Below are 15,884 nucleotides of genomic sequence, written 5' to 3'. Positions count from 1 at the left end.
TACTGTTGTAGCATTGTGTTATGTACACTCTTTTATACAATAAGAGATACGTGTGAATGCAACACACACAGAGAAAATCAATTAATTATTGACTTGAAGAACAACGTATCAATTATATTCAACAAAATAAACTATGACTGTATGCGTTCTCCAGATGCTTCGCGTGTACGTGTCCAATTTTGGCCTCGAATTACTATCGCTACAAGGGACGTCTCTGGCGAATACCGTAACGACTGCTTTCGATCTTGCAGGCCGGTTTTGACAGACTGTCCGCGAATTATTTGCCCCATTTACCGCTTTGTATGCGCATTACCAAACATCAACGCAATAGGTCACATAAATACATCATTGCATTCATCACGTATGACAGTTTAGGCGTTCAATTACAATGATTGATCAGCTAAATGAGGTGAACCGATGCCCATGGTGGAATCCAAACACGGTGGTAGAGATATTCCAGTAGAATACAGGGGACCGTGTATCTTCCTAGGCTGGACACAAACGTTGCATTAAAAAAAAGCGAAAAAAAAATGAACAAAATTGATTTAATATTCATAGTGTAACCATTTCTACGATAATGTCGCATCGGTACGATGTAGTTTGTAGTGTTTTTTTAATGCCATTCAGTACTTTGAACAATTTGTAAATTTAACAATCAAAGTTTAAAAAAAATTCTCGCGGCTTAATAATCACTGGTTAGAATTAATCTTCAATTTACCATGTGGTTTTACGTTCTCCGTGCAATTGTTCCATAAACGCAGATAGGAGGAATTTATATTAAAAATAGCGTTTAACTATAAATATATTATGTACTTTCACATCTCGTCGCGTTATATCATCTATTAGCAGCTACATCGTATTTGCGATATTATGAAGTGATTTAATAAAAAGTGTTGGAATATTTTTGAACAATGGAACAAAAAAAAAAATCAGTTAGAATATGCAATTACGTAGTTTCGAGTTTTTGTTACAATTTTACCAAAATTGATTTTTCTGTGTAATTTATTTTGAACCAAGTGTAAATGTTAAAAGAAATAATAATAGGCTTGTGAAAACCATATTACAAATTATGTGTGATGCTAAACATTGACATACGGCTGCGGAATTGCATTGTAATTTACAGCATGACCAGATGACAAACCCTATTGCGAGTGAAATAAACACATTGTAAGATTTACCACATGTCATTTAAAATGCCAACTATCAGAATCACCTATGTAATTGAGCCACGTGCATGTTGGAGCCGCGTGCATCGGATCGGCGCTAGACGTCACTGCTTTATGTCAACTGACAGATATATGGAATCGCACAATCTGTTCTCTAAAAGTTTCATTGTGTATAGGCAGCCTAATTTAGTATTTTGAAATTTGAACTTTTTTCTCACAATATATCATTCAAACGAAGCTCCATTGGTTTGTTGTAAATGACTTTAATACACTGTGTCATAAATTTAATTTCAAGTGTTTAATCGTTCGTGTTTGTGAATTTACAGTGTTTTTAAACTTATCAATTGAAATTTCTGACAATCCATTTATGTCGTTCTTATCGAAACATGTCCGATTATTATCAAGTCCGACAATAAGAAGACAACAACTTGCTTCCCGCAACATCTGATTCACATTCTTATTAAATACTTCTTAATTAAATAAATAATACAAATCGAATAGGTTTCAATTGGCGCCAAATTTCATTTGCATCGACCTTGTGGACGCAGACGACTCCCAACCGCGTGTTTTCACGTGCAGACACGTGATCGAACAATAGACAAGCACGTAGCTATGTCTGTGATACTTGGTCGAACAATCTGTCATATTTAATGATAAAAACTATGCCCGATATAAAGCTTCGCATTCAATTTGTTAGAATTTGTCATTGAAGCCAGACATAACAATCGTTACTTGGTTTTACACAAAACCGAACAACCACGGGAAAGTGTTTAAACTACTATTAATATGTGCCATTATTTCAAATACAAATTCTGATATAAACATAAAAAATATTATGAAAATATCGATAAACAATATGTTTCATATCTTGTTAACAATATGTTTTACGATCAAAAATATGTCAAATGAGAACAATATATATTATTATCTGCATTGAATACTGGTAAGAGTATAAAAGTAAGCATGAATACAAGTACGTTATTTACCTGTGTCATTAAACGACGTAATACCCTATAAATATGCTGTGTTTATAAAGCAACTTTAAAATTGTGCAATACGATATTTAATGAACACGAATTTAATATGATTTCAGTCATGGTCCGTGTGTTGCGCAAATGTGGTCCGTATAGTCCACAACCTGGTCCGTGTCTTCTGGTCCATGGTCCAAATCGTCCCTTTCTCATGTAGCAAAGGAATTGGCAATAAAAAGACACCATTTTAATCATCTTTAAATATAAGCCCTTCACCCCGCGTGTAATATTTGGAAGGTCGTTTTATCCAAAAGCTTACAAAATAGCCAGACCGGTTTACTAAAACCACTGTAAACATAGTAAAATATTAACATCGGCGCCAAGTTCACTTTGTAAAAATGGTAGTTTAGGTGAAATCCATAATCACAACAGGTAATTAAGAATTTGTGTTTTTCTTTTAACGATATAACCATAATAATATTCATCTTGAAGAGCTTTGAATTGTGATTTGAGCTTTGGCAAAATCCATCTTAATAACCCGTAGGCTAAGGTGAAAAAATAGCATGAGCTTGACCGATGAAAAATATGTTTTTACGTATCGCATTCCAGCAGTAAGCATTTAAAGTATAGTTATGACACTGATTCTTAGGAATCGTTTAAACCGCAAGAAAATAAAGCATTAACTTACGGCAAGATATTTTCTAAACTGATTTGTTCGCTGATTTGCCAGATTCAACAAGAATACGGCAAGCCCGCAACATCCAAGAAACATAATGATCAAAAAACGTCAGATGAACTTGGCATCCAAGCTTATAAGGTACAAGTGCCTGTGACGTGCCTGTTTCCTAGAAAGAGGAGATGGAAACGATGACATCGTTTTGATATATATATGTTCAAAAGTGACGCATAGAACCACATTTATTCTTATCAAGATAACGATGTGTTCACTCATTTCGTGCTTGCTAACTGAATCAAAACGTCAGTAATATACCAAACATGACTGAAATATGGCATGCCGACATTGCCCAGACTGTTCCTGGTAAAGGCCCGATATGTAAATGTCACGTCTGGGGAACAAACCATCTTGTACACAGACTGGTGTGGACATATACGGCATGGAGCGTTGACTGTAATTTGGCCGATGATCTACCTTCTCGGCTCTATGATTATTTGTAGAATGACACGTTGGGGGATCAAACATCTTGTTTTTCAACATTAAATAGGCAAATACGTGAGGTGATTTGTTTTCATATGCTCTCCCTAAAGCGAATGTTGATCGTGAAACGAAAAAACGCGGACATCCAGAAACATGTATGATAATATATGGTATTTCAGATATAACCTGGTTTATTTTACGTCTTGACGTTTTTATTGGCTATCCTGGTTACACAACGTCTTTACTAAATAATCCTGCAGCTCGAAATGATTGTTTTACCATATTTAATGTTTTAAGAGTAGATCTTATGCTTTTTACATTTTGATAATGCGTTATATACTATTTTAAGTTCGTACTAACTTCAAGGTTATTATTGTATGATCTAAATGACTTAAGTTTGACATATATTATCTATATTGGCATGCATGTTTTAAGATGAATAAATATATATTTGATGTTTTGGAAGTGAGGACTTTAATGAGTTTTATTGTGAATTTAAGTGATACATTTATATTTGCAAAATATATATTTACCACAATTTAAACATTTCGCGATTCAAACACAATTTAATATTAATAATATAAAGTCTATATTCCATGTTCATATTCATGCTTGTTATTCCAACGCTGCATGTGTGAACTAGAAAGTCATACTCCTTTAACAACCTGTACAGGTATAAAAATACATGTATCAATAGAGGATTATCAATTCTTAAATCATTTGTTATAATCAAATTTATACATGCAATTACATTACGGTTACACATTTATATAAATGCTAAGCATACAGCATATATATGTTTATTTTTTTTATCAGTTTAAATTTTGTCTTTAAAAATAACATTATTCAGAAATGCAAACAAGTACCCATGCAACATACAAGTTATGGTTTACAAAACATTATTCCAGGAAAAATTCAGTTTACATTTTTCCGAAATAGAATGCCGTTAAAATTAAGTGTAAAGTATTAATGTATACACATCGCACACAAACCAAAAATTCTCAACACGCAAAATTCACAATTTACTGGTGTTTACCTACTTGTGTGTCACAAAGATATTCGAATGAGTCTTTCACTTTGTGTACATTCCAATATCAGACGTAAGTTCCAGGGTTTTTTTCAGCACTCGAGTTTAGAATATAAAACCCGAGTATTCAGTTAAAAGAGTTCTAATTGTCGCACCCCAAGCTCATTTCAAATACTTAACATACCAGAACCCTGATTGTAGGCTAGTTTAAGCATGCTATGACCTTTCTGTGTGCGGTCTAGTTTAAGCGTACTATGACATTTCTGTGTGCGGTCTAGTTTTAGCATACTATGACTTAATGTGTAACGTCTAGTTTTAGCATACTATGACATTTCTCTGTGAGGTCTAGTTTTAGCATACTATGACATTTTTGTGTGAGGTCTAGTTTTAGCATTATAAGACAATTGTAGTCGGCCTAGTTTTAGCATACTATGACATTTCCAAAGTAGGCAAGTTTTTGCATACTATGATAGTTCTGAGTGAGGTCCAGTTTTAGCATACCATGAAATTTGTATAGGACGCCAGTTTTTAGCATATAAAGACTTTTCAAGTAGGCCCAGTTTTTTTCAAAATATGACATTTCTAGCGGGCCTAGTGTTATCCTCTAAAGACATTTGAATGTCTGTGTTCTTATATTATATGTAAGTTAAGTATCGCAATATTTATCACCATATTTATCCACTAAAAGTTATACTAACTTAAGGACAGACGCCGGCCGAGCTTAGCAAATAAAATTTCCAACAATAAAGACCTAACTAAATATAAGTGTACATCAAGAGTAAAATGCCCTAGTAAGAAACTGGTATATCGACAAGTACTTTAATTAAGAAATACATTCGTCCAATCTTTTAAGCCATTTCCAGTTACATTGTATTCATCGACCAAGCGGTCATATTCATTGTGCAAAACGCACAGACAGGAACATTAAGTCTGATGAGAAGTGACTGCTGTTTTAACCCCTTTTATCGCCCGTCTGGATATTATTGCAGCAAACAATGCACGGTGACAGATATAACCGCGAGAATCAGAAAGATTTCACGAGTTATGAACCCATTGCCGTTCATTTATAACATGTTATTGGGCAGCTTTCATCTGCAACGGCAAATAAAACGCGAGCTCGGCTGTAACTCATTTCGTTTATGAGTATTTACATTTGCAGTGATGTTTAGATGTATTGAGTGAATGAGGCTAATTAAAGTAACTTGGAGGAAGACGACTACCATATTACGAAGGAAAACATTAAACACTTGAAGTTGTTTAATGCATAAAATTAGGACTCCAATCTTGCAAATACCGCACGGTATTTGTGCGCAAGTATAAAGCGCATAAAATTTCTTTGGGTTTCGGACGGAATTAAATTTGGGATCCGTTAATATCATCTCAGACAATAAAGATGCACTGATTGGATTTGCAAACGCTCAAGACAGTTTAGAAAGACATGACATAAACATGTCAAATCCGTTTTGACCTGTCTAACGTTAAGTTGTACGCTATGTATGTGTGATGATAAACACATTTAGCTTTCTAAATTGTTAATTTACCTGTGTTATTCATGATACTACATTTGGTTGCTAGTGTACACATACATTCGAACAAATATGTTCCTGGTGTCCCAGTAAGGTCCCCCTAAATCACCAATGTTTTACAAGGACCGTTCTAATCCAGACGCCCAACATTTTATTCAAATTTGTTTTCGTAGCGTGTAGGACTATCGGTCACTGACTATAAAGAAAGAACTCCTTATAAACTGATAAAAAGATATCACCTCTGCTGGATTTTTAATATGATAACATTACATATTTCATGTAGATTTAGGTTCTGTTGGTGGTATGATTTTTAATGATTGAAGTCAATTTTGATTGCTTTCATGCGATTATAAACCAAATGGTTTCACTGCCAATTCCACGATGCGAGTCAGAGATACATCATTTATTAGTACCTCAAAAATGCAAATTTGTATCGATATCAAGAATAACCCTTCAATTATATAACGGTTTCTATTAAACACGTTAATTTGCAAATAACACTCCTTCACGAAAAGCTATTCTTTTGCGATATTTAAATTCAAGAACATGACATTCAGTAATGCATAAATTTATAAGAAATTGGACAAGTTTGTTTCAGGTTGATTCGCCGCAACAGAGATTAGTGTCGTCCGTAATAGCCACAGACGTTTTTCAACGCGTAAAGGAATTTTCCATTACGATATGGATATCTTTCACGCATACGTTGGCGTGACCGAAGTATTCGACGAATTGCTATCTGTCATGTCAGGAAACGACTAAAAAAGGTAAAATAAATACGTAAGGCATATGTGTCATTAGTAACGATTCATTGACACAAAGGTTGTATGTATTTAATAAGTTATTAAATCAAAAACGGAAAGCAGTCCTTCAAATAAAAACCACACATATATAAAAACGCTTGTAAAAATCTGAAAAGAAAAATGCCAAAAAGTAAATAAGCGTTCCGGGAGATTCCCATTCATGCGACTCTGGCTCGCATCCCAGGCGGCTCTTTTTTTCGCGTATTAAAAGTTGCATTTCAACAATATCGATACCCGTGTTTTAAGACTGACACTCAAAAATAATGAAACTAATGAACTCGTAGAATCAAAGATTTGTTTCAAATGACATCTGTTTTATCAGCCGGACAAATAATTTGATAAGTATCCAAATTATATACTAATACATTATGCTATGAGCGCGGCAATCAGACTTAAACAGTTCGGTCACGTCTTTTTTTAAATCTGCCGCGATATTACATAATGGCAGTTGGTGTACAGTCTTTGTAAATTGTCCAATATAGTCCGTGACAGCCTTAGAATGTCCCCAACCAAACATTTTAGCTGTCTATTGATATGCCCTTATCCCCTACGCGTTTAATATTCGGTATTTAACAGCTCCAAGCCACACGGAGTTTTCTTGCCAGTCGCGCCCGTCTACTCTCAAGCAATGCTTCAACACCGTCTCCGAATAAATTAACACATCCAAACTATTGCGCAAGAATGGGATAACAGAATGTCCACTAGACACGCGATTTTACTATGAATATCATAAAATAAGCTCTTAAATTGCATTTGGTATTTCTTTGTCTCAACATAAAAGTTTTTAATGTTGTGTATAAGGGCTGAATATGTTCTTATTCTTCATGTTTTCGAAAGCCAAACTTTGTATTTTATTTGACTATTGTGGTAATCAGAAAACTGCGCCACTATGAACTGTTACCGAAAATTGATAACCCCTTTCTCGATGCTGTGCTCTAACAACGTTAGTTATTCACAATAGTAATACTTGTATGCACGAGTTCGTGTGCGTGATTTTGTTTTGCAGTCGCTGCACCAAATTATGGAATAAATAAACGGCTATGGATTCATACATCGTCGAATCATTTTTATTGTCGCTGTTATATCTGCCAGCGTTCGTTGTTTGCTACAATAATGCCAGACGGGTGATAAAGAGATAACAAATTACATGTAGTAACTTCGCTGCAGACAAAATTAAAACAAAAGTTTCAGATTCACAAATGTTCGCTGTAGTTATGATATTTGTGAAGAAACAGTAACGCTTAACATTTACAATGCTTTAAAATATCCATAATATGCACCGTTGACGATTTAAAAAACCTGAAAATTATCAAGCGTTGCAACGCGGAACGATTGAATAATGTGGAGAGTTCTGTTGTTGTAGTTATATTTTGTGTCACTAACAGGGTTGCCAATATTAAGTATAAAATGCAATACTGATTGTATTAGCACGGATGGCAGAGTGGTCTAAACGATAGACTTTTACTCCAGGGGCCAGTGGTTCGAGTACAGTTGAGGGTTACTTTTTTTCTTTCTTTAATTTATTCTTGTTTTTAATGGAGCTTATTAGATCCAATGTTTACATTTATCAATATAAGCATTTAATGACAAACTTCAATACATGCCAAAATCTTTGAAAAGGTCCCTTTAATGTTCGTGTTTGTGTCCTTCGCACATTTAAGAACGTTTTTTTAATCAACATAATGATGTCCACACAACGGCAAGATGACGTACTTTGTCATATACATATGTTCAAATGTACATATGTTCAAATCGTCTCGAAGAATCGATACTTAATATGAGCAAAAAAGTAAGGCACGATTGAACGTTACAACGTTTCCTACGAACTCGTATAAAACCGACGTACCATATCTCTTAACATTTAATTATTAATAAATTAATTTTTATATTCGCTAATTTGGCAAAAGTGTTACGGGTTTTGCGGGTTGCATTTATTTACTTGTTTGTGTTATAATACAGCAGCGTCCATCTAAAAGCAAACATCTGAAAAATATACGCGTACGCTATGCCCCACCCGTTATAAAGGATAACAAATAATTGTATTGTGTTTACCATCTTAGAGAATTGTTTAGTGTTCCCATCTCTCTAGAACACTTTGGTTAAACGTCGTCAGACATTTACAGTGAATTAAGCACAGAAGAGTCACATCGAAACATGCTTTTGATGCCGTAATGGCCATAAGTGAAACATTTTGTCAATGTGTGAAATATTGATCTTTGAAATCAAGCCTGGTGCGGAAATTAATACAACATTTTATCAGTCAATGTCTGATTGAATTTAAATTTCACATCGCCTGTGTGTCGGATGCAGGAAAAGATGTACAATATATTAGTTTGTATTCGATTCAATAGATGTACAATATATTAGTTTTGATTCGATTCAATAGTGCAATATATTAGTTTGTATTCGATTCAATAGATGTACAATATATTAGTTTGTATTCGATTCAAAAGTTAAATTACAAACTGTTGATTGATACGAACGATCACAATGCGTTTTAAATGACCATTAAGAATTGATTAAAATCTCGTGTGTCATGTATGCAAAGCGATGTGAAATGAAACGGTATGATGGCTGTCAAGATGGAACATTCAGCTAATGCCAACGATATTTCATAACGGTATGATGGCTGTCAAGATGGAACATTCAGCTAATGCCAACGATATTTCATACCAACATACTGAACGGTATGATGGCTGTCAAGATGGAACATTCAGCTAATGCCAACGATATTTCATACCAACATACTGAACGGTATGATGGCTGTCAAGATGGAACATTCAGCTAATGCCAACGATATTTCATACCAACATACTGAAGCTAGAGAATCGTCTCCCCTTGAAGTTGAGAAAAATATGAAATTACGCTTACAAGATGAAGCAGATTTTTTTTTAAACTTACACAGTTCTGTTCCATTAATGAAAACTGCACACGGATGCCAGTAAAAAAGGGAAACCAATGTAAATAAAATGAGTTATGAAATATTTGGTGGTTACAACACAAAATTATAGATAATGGTTATTTGGGGGTTATAACACAACATCATAAATAATGGTTATTGGGGGGTTATAACACAAAATTATAGATAATAGTATCCAGTATCTTTTTTCTATATTGTTTAAAATAATCGGCCAATATATTAAAGCGGCCTTTTCACAGATTTTGGCATTTTTTAACTTATTCATTAAATGCTTTATATCGATAAATGTAAACATTGGATCGTAAAAGCTCCAGTAAAAAATCAAGAATAAAATTAAAAAAAGGAAAAGAACATTGCCCGGACCAGGTTTCGAACCAGTGACCCCTGGAGTCCTGCCAGAGTCCTGAAGTAAAAACGCTTTAGCCTACTGAGCTATTCCGCCGAGTACATATACTTAAAGTATTTTATACGTTATATAAGCAATCTTCGTAGTTTCACAAAATTTAACGACAAAAACAGAACTCTCCAAATTATTCAATCGTTTCACGTTGCAACGCTTTATAATTTTTAGGTTTTAAAATCGTCAAAAGATGCATATAATGGCTATATTAGACCATGGTAAATGTTCAGTATTACTGTTTCCTCACAAATATCATAACTAAAACGAAAATTTGCGAATCTGAAACAACTTTTTTCAATTTTGTCAATTTACCAAAGCGTGAAAAGATCCCTTTAATATTTACAGTAGAAAAAAATCGTTCCATGTAACATCATTGAGTGCCCTTTACACTGAAATTCCCGACGCCCTTTGATGATTTGCATCAATGCTTATCTTGTACAATAAGAGATACATGTAAACGCAACAAACTAGGAGCAAATCAATTAATTATTGACTCGAAGAACAACGTATCAATTATATTCAACAAAATAAACTATGACTGTATGCGTTATCCAAACGCTTCGCATGTACGTGTCCAATTTGGCCCTCGAATTACAGTCGCTACAAGGGACGTCTCTGGCGAATACCGTAACGACTGCTTTCGATCTTGCAGGCCAGTTTTGACAGACTGTCCGCGAATTATTCGCCACATTTACCGCTTTGTATGCGCAATACTAAACATCACCGCAATATGTCACATAAATACATCATTGCATTCATCACGTATGACAGTTTAGGCGTCCCATTACAATGATTGATCAGCTAAATGAGGCAAACCGATGCCCATGGTGGAGGCCAAACACGGTGGTAGAAATATTCCAGTAGAAAACAACAACGACCCCCTGTATCTTTCTAAGCTGGACACGTTGTATTCAAAAAGCGAAAAAGATAATTAAACAAACATGTCTTAATATTCACTTTGTAACGATTTCTACGATAATGACTCATCGGTCCGATGTAGTTTGTAGTTTGTTTTTACATTGTCATTCAGTTCTTTTAACAAATTTCTCGCGGCTTTATAATCACAGGTTATGAGTAATCTACAACTGACCATGTGTTTTTACGTTCAGCGTGCAATTGTTAAATAAACGCAGATAAACAGCATTTATATTAAAAATAACGTGTTAATACAAATATAATATGTACTTTCACATCTCGTCGCGTTATATCATCTATTAGCAGCTCCACCGTATTTGCGATATTATGAAGTGACTAAACTGTGTTGGAACAATTTTGAACAATTGAACAAACTTATTTCAGTTATCATATGCAAGTATATTGTTTAGGTGTTGTTTTTTTTACAATTTTGCCAAAATTGATTTCTTTGTTGTTTTTTATTTCAATTCAGTGTACATTTTAAAAGAAAAATAATAATCACAGGCTTGTGAAAACCATATTTTACACATTATGAGTGATGCTTAAAATTGACAAAGGCTGCGGAATAACCCTGTTATTCAGATTTGTAATTTACAGCATGACCAGATGACAAACCCCATCGCAAGTGAAATAAACACATTGTAAGATTTCCCACATGTCATCTAAAATGACAACAATCAAAATCAACTATGTAATTGAGTCACGTGCATGTTTGCGCCGCGTGCATTGGATCGGCGCTAGACGTCACTGCTTTATGTCAACTGACAGACATATGGAATCGCACAATCTGTTCTTCAAAAGTTTCATGGTGTATAGCAAGCCTAGTTGCGTATTTTGAAATTTGAACTTTTTTCTCACAATATATCATTCAAACGAAGCCCTATTGTTTTGATGTAAATGAATTGTTTAACACACTATATCATGCTGTTAATTTTAATTGTTTAATCGTTCGTTTTAGTGAATCAATAGTGTTCATGATATTCAATAAATACAATTATGTAATTTCTGACAAGCCATGTATGTCCTTCTTATCGAAACAAGTCCCATTATTATCAAGTCCGACAATTAGAAATACAACAATTTGCTTCCCGCAACATCTGATTCACATTTTATCAAATGCTTCTTAATTAAATAAACAATACAAGTTGAATAGGTTTTAATTGGCGCCAAAGTTCATTTACAACGACCTTGCGGACGCAGACGACTCCCCACCACGTGCTAGCACGTGCAGTCACGTGATCGAACAATAGACAAGCACGGTGCTATGTCTGTGACACTTGGTCGAACAATCTGTCATGTTTAATGACAAAAACTGTGCCCGATATAAGTTTTCTCATTGACAGAATTTGTGCATTGTAGCCAGATATAATAGCGATAACTTGGTGTTTCAATCGAACAAGAAAGGGGGGTATTTAATATACTATAAATATGTGACATTATTTTTAATACAAATTCTTATAAAGATATAAATATATGATAAAGATGTAAATAACGATTAACAATATGTTTCATACCTTGTTGTCCAACGTGAACAAAAAATTACATTAATATTTGCATTGTATAATGGTTTACTGAGAGTATAAAAGTATGAAATCCGTCTCTAGTCCTGTGCATGTGTTCTCAAATATTTGCGCTCGATACTGTTTTTAACACTTCACATTTATCTATTACTATATACTATATATTTACCGATTAACTAGTCTATCCAGGAAATTCTCAATTGTTATACATCTTAGATCGTAGATTGAAGCAGGAGACCAATATTAACTAACTGTTGTGTTGAATAATTTTAGGGCATTTTTAGGATTGCGAGTACCATGAAAAATCCATCGAAAGCAATACAACATTGAAATCTATTATCGATATGTAAACTGTAATGAAACGGCATTTTGGAAGAAAAAAAAACTCATGACGTTTTTTTGCATGTTGTTTGCTGAAGAAGGCCCCCATCCACCACCACCACCATCACAAGAAATATATAGGAACAGGCCTTTAAATAAACGAGTACCTATTTCTGAAGTCTTTAACTATTTTGAGGAAAAATTATTGTTGCCATCCTCTGATCCATGGACTAAGAATGTCGCCTGACAGACTACAATAAATTCTTAGCCTCAAATTGCTCCAAATCAGTAAAGTGATTACATTTCTCGCTCCATATGCAGCTAACTGTCGCTAAATATGCTAGTGCGTGAGAAATCTTTCCGTTAATTAGAATGTGTCCTGCTTGTAACAACACTATGTGTTCCGACAGTAAATTAGTGTCACGTGTAATTCTTGCATGTTAACACGATTCTCCCCTTTTTTGTGGAACTAAAACGTTCTAAAGATTAAGCAGGGTATGACGATACTGTGTTGTGACAGATTTCACAATTGTAAATAATTAGGAATGTTCTCTTGTCTTACTTGTGTTTTTTTGTATTTGTAATTTTTATGTTACATTTATGTTACATTATGTAATGTTGTTATTCAGTGTATTTTCTCGCCAACAATCATACAACGCATTTTTAAGAATCATTTGTTTCGAACTTTGCAAGAATAATCTAAGTCGGATTTCAATGTTAATAGAAACACAAATTGTTCAAACACTGAGCAAAAATAATTAAATTATTTGTTTCCACTTGTATCTCGAAATGTAAAAGTAAATCTAGGGAATTTGGTATAAAACAGATAAAAAATATAAGAAAAATAGTTTGGACGGGCAGACGAACAATCGGAACCGTAAGGTAAGAATAAAGAAACAACTTGTGAACGCCTAATAAGAAAATGGGATTCAAACGTCAACACTGAGAGTTTCTTTATGTAAGATTTATTTTTCGAATTGGTTTAAATACCTGACATTTATTTTTGCCAAGACACTAATGCCATTAAATACGTGTTTATTTTGGGAAGAAACTATTTCAGAAGAATGTGGAATGTGTTATCCCATTAAACTAATTGAGCTATCGATGCGCCAAATGGTCAATTAAGCAAATCGTTTGTCATTCTATTTTAGGTGAAGAAGACGGTACTCTCAATGGTCTAATGGTCGCAACGCAACATAATCATTAGCTGATGCCTTCTTAATTTGAAAGGACACTTTCAAACCTGTTGTAACCACTAATTCAATGATACCCGATTTAGAGGTCCCAACAATACAAAACGCAGACAATGAAGTCGCCGTCAAATGACCGCCCAAATATCAACAATGAGTCATCATCAATATCCTCCTCCTCCTCCTCCTCCTCCTCCTCCTCCTCCTCCTCCTCCTCCTCCTCCTCATCATCATCATCATCATCATCATCATCATCAGCAGCAGCAGCAGCATCATAATCACCATCAATATCATCATCATCATCATCATCATCATCATCATATCATCATCATCATCAATATCGTCATCATGCGATCGTCGTTTTATTAATTAATCAATTTAGTGCCTCTGGTAAACGTTTTCTAATAAATTTTAAGGGAGCTAAATGATTGAGATACCAAACCGTTTGACTTTCATGAAATGACAATATCGTCCGAGAGTTTTTCTTCCACTGTTATCTTATCAATATTTTAATAACAGTAATCGGCGTGATATTCATTAATATTTCATCCCTCAAACAAAACAGGAATCATGATTTAATTATTGAAACAAAGAAGCGCCGACTTTGATGTTATTTACCGGAGTAGTCCGAAACTAATACGGGGTCTAATTTCTAAACAAAACTCGCCGAGTGTTGGTCCGTTACAAATTAGTTCTGCTGGTTTTACGCTGACGGTTTTATGGAAACTAAATACGTTATGATATGGCCATCGAATTGCCACGACAGACGGTACTGGAAATTTAGTTTTCATTAACAATTTGAAATATTCCGGCAATCATGTCGGTGACAAAAGGCGATTAAATGGCCTCAGTACCATAGGGTACGCAGCAAAACGAGCATATTTGATTATGAAAATGAGCAAGATTAGAGCCGACCATGGCCATATGCTCCAAACAAGCAATGGTCTTAATTCTAAGGCACCGAACCAGCTTGCGTCTTTTGTTTCTTGCAAGATTCGAGATGAGGAGCTTAAGAAATTGGGCGGTGTTGTGATTAAAAATTACCAGTTTGTCATGCGTAAATTAGACCATCCATCATATGCGATCGTCCGATTGCCATATTGGTGTATGCATTTTATTTCTCCCTAATGTGATTTTAAATGTTAGTCGAAGGAGAGCGCGTTTTAAATAGGCAATTTGTAAGTAATGAAATTTCGTTTTACGTAACAGTGTTCAGTTGCAGAAACATGCGTTATTGACATGATCAATATAAAGACACATGTAAGTATTGTTCTTTTGTCAATATCCTGCGCCTAGGTATACAAAAGGTGAACCTAGTGAAAGTGATAGGTATTCTATATAAATTCGCATAAAATGTTAAAACGCATACAAATACCGCTCGCAGTTTTTTTAACACCATATTCCATAGATTATGTTTGGTATATGCGTAAATATATGTATATGTTTTACTAAAAGCGGGTAGTCAAAATATGCTACCGTGGAAAACATAACACATGGTAACACGCACAAGAATAACTCTTGGATTCAATGATACCATTGATAACACTATTCCAATGAGGTTTATGTGACACTTATGTTGAATACCATCTTTTGGGACCCATTATAATTATAGTCGATTGTTATGTTTATAACGGGTGTACATCAACGTATTCCGGCGTTCAATGAAGAACATTTGTGGTTATCAGCTATTAGGTGAATACTTTATTATGTGATTTCGCGAGGGATCGCGCCATTAACGCTGTAATCGGACACGCCCTATTCTGGCTTCAGGCGTTAAATTATGGACCTCTCCATACATTTAAAAATACCACAAAAAGGTTAGACCATGCAAAATGATTGGTGAATCACAGAACAACAAACACGAATAAAATGGTATAGGCGTTAAAACATGTATACATCATTTGAAATATAATGTTACCAACGTATGCTCACACTGGCCTTTAGAACATATATAAAAAGCAGCAGATACTTG

Source organism: Dreissena polymorpha, chromosome 6, assembly GCF_020536995.1.
Source record: "Dreissena polymorpha isolate Duluth1 chromosome 6, UMN_Dpol_1.0, whole genome shotgun sequence".
Taxonomy (NCBI): domain Eukaryota; kingdom Metazoa; phylum Mollusca; class Bivalvia; order Myida; family Dreissenidae; genus Dreissena; species Dreissena polymorpha.
The sequence above is the reverse complement of the archived record's forward strand: the minus strand, read 5'-3'. Positions refer to the sequence as shown.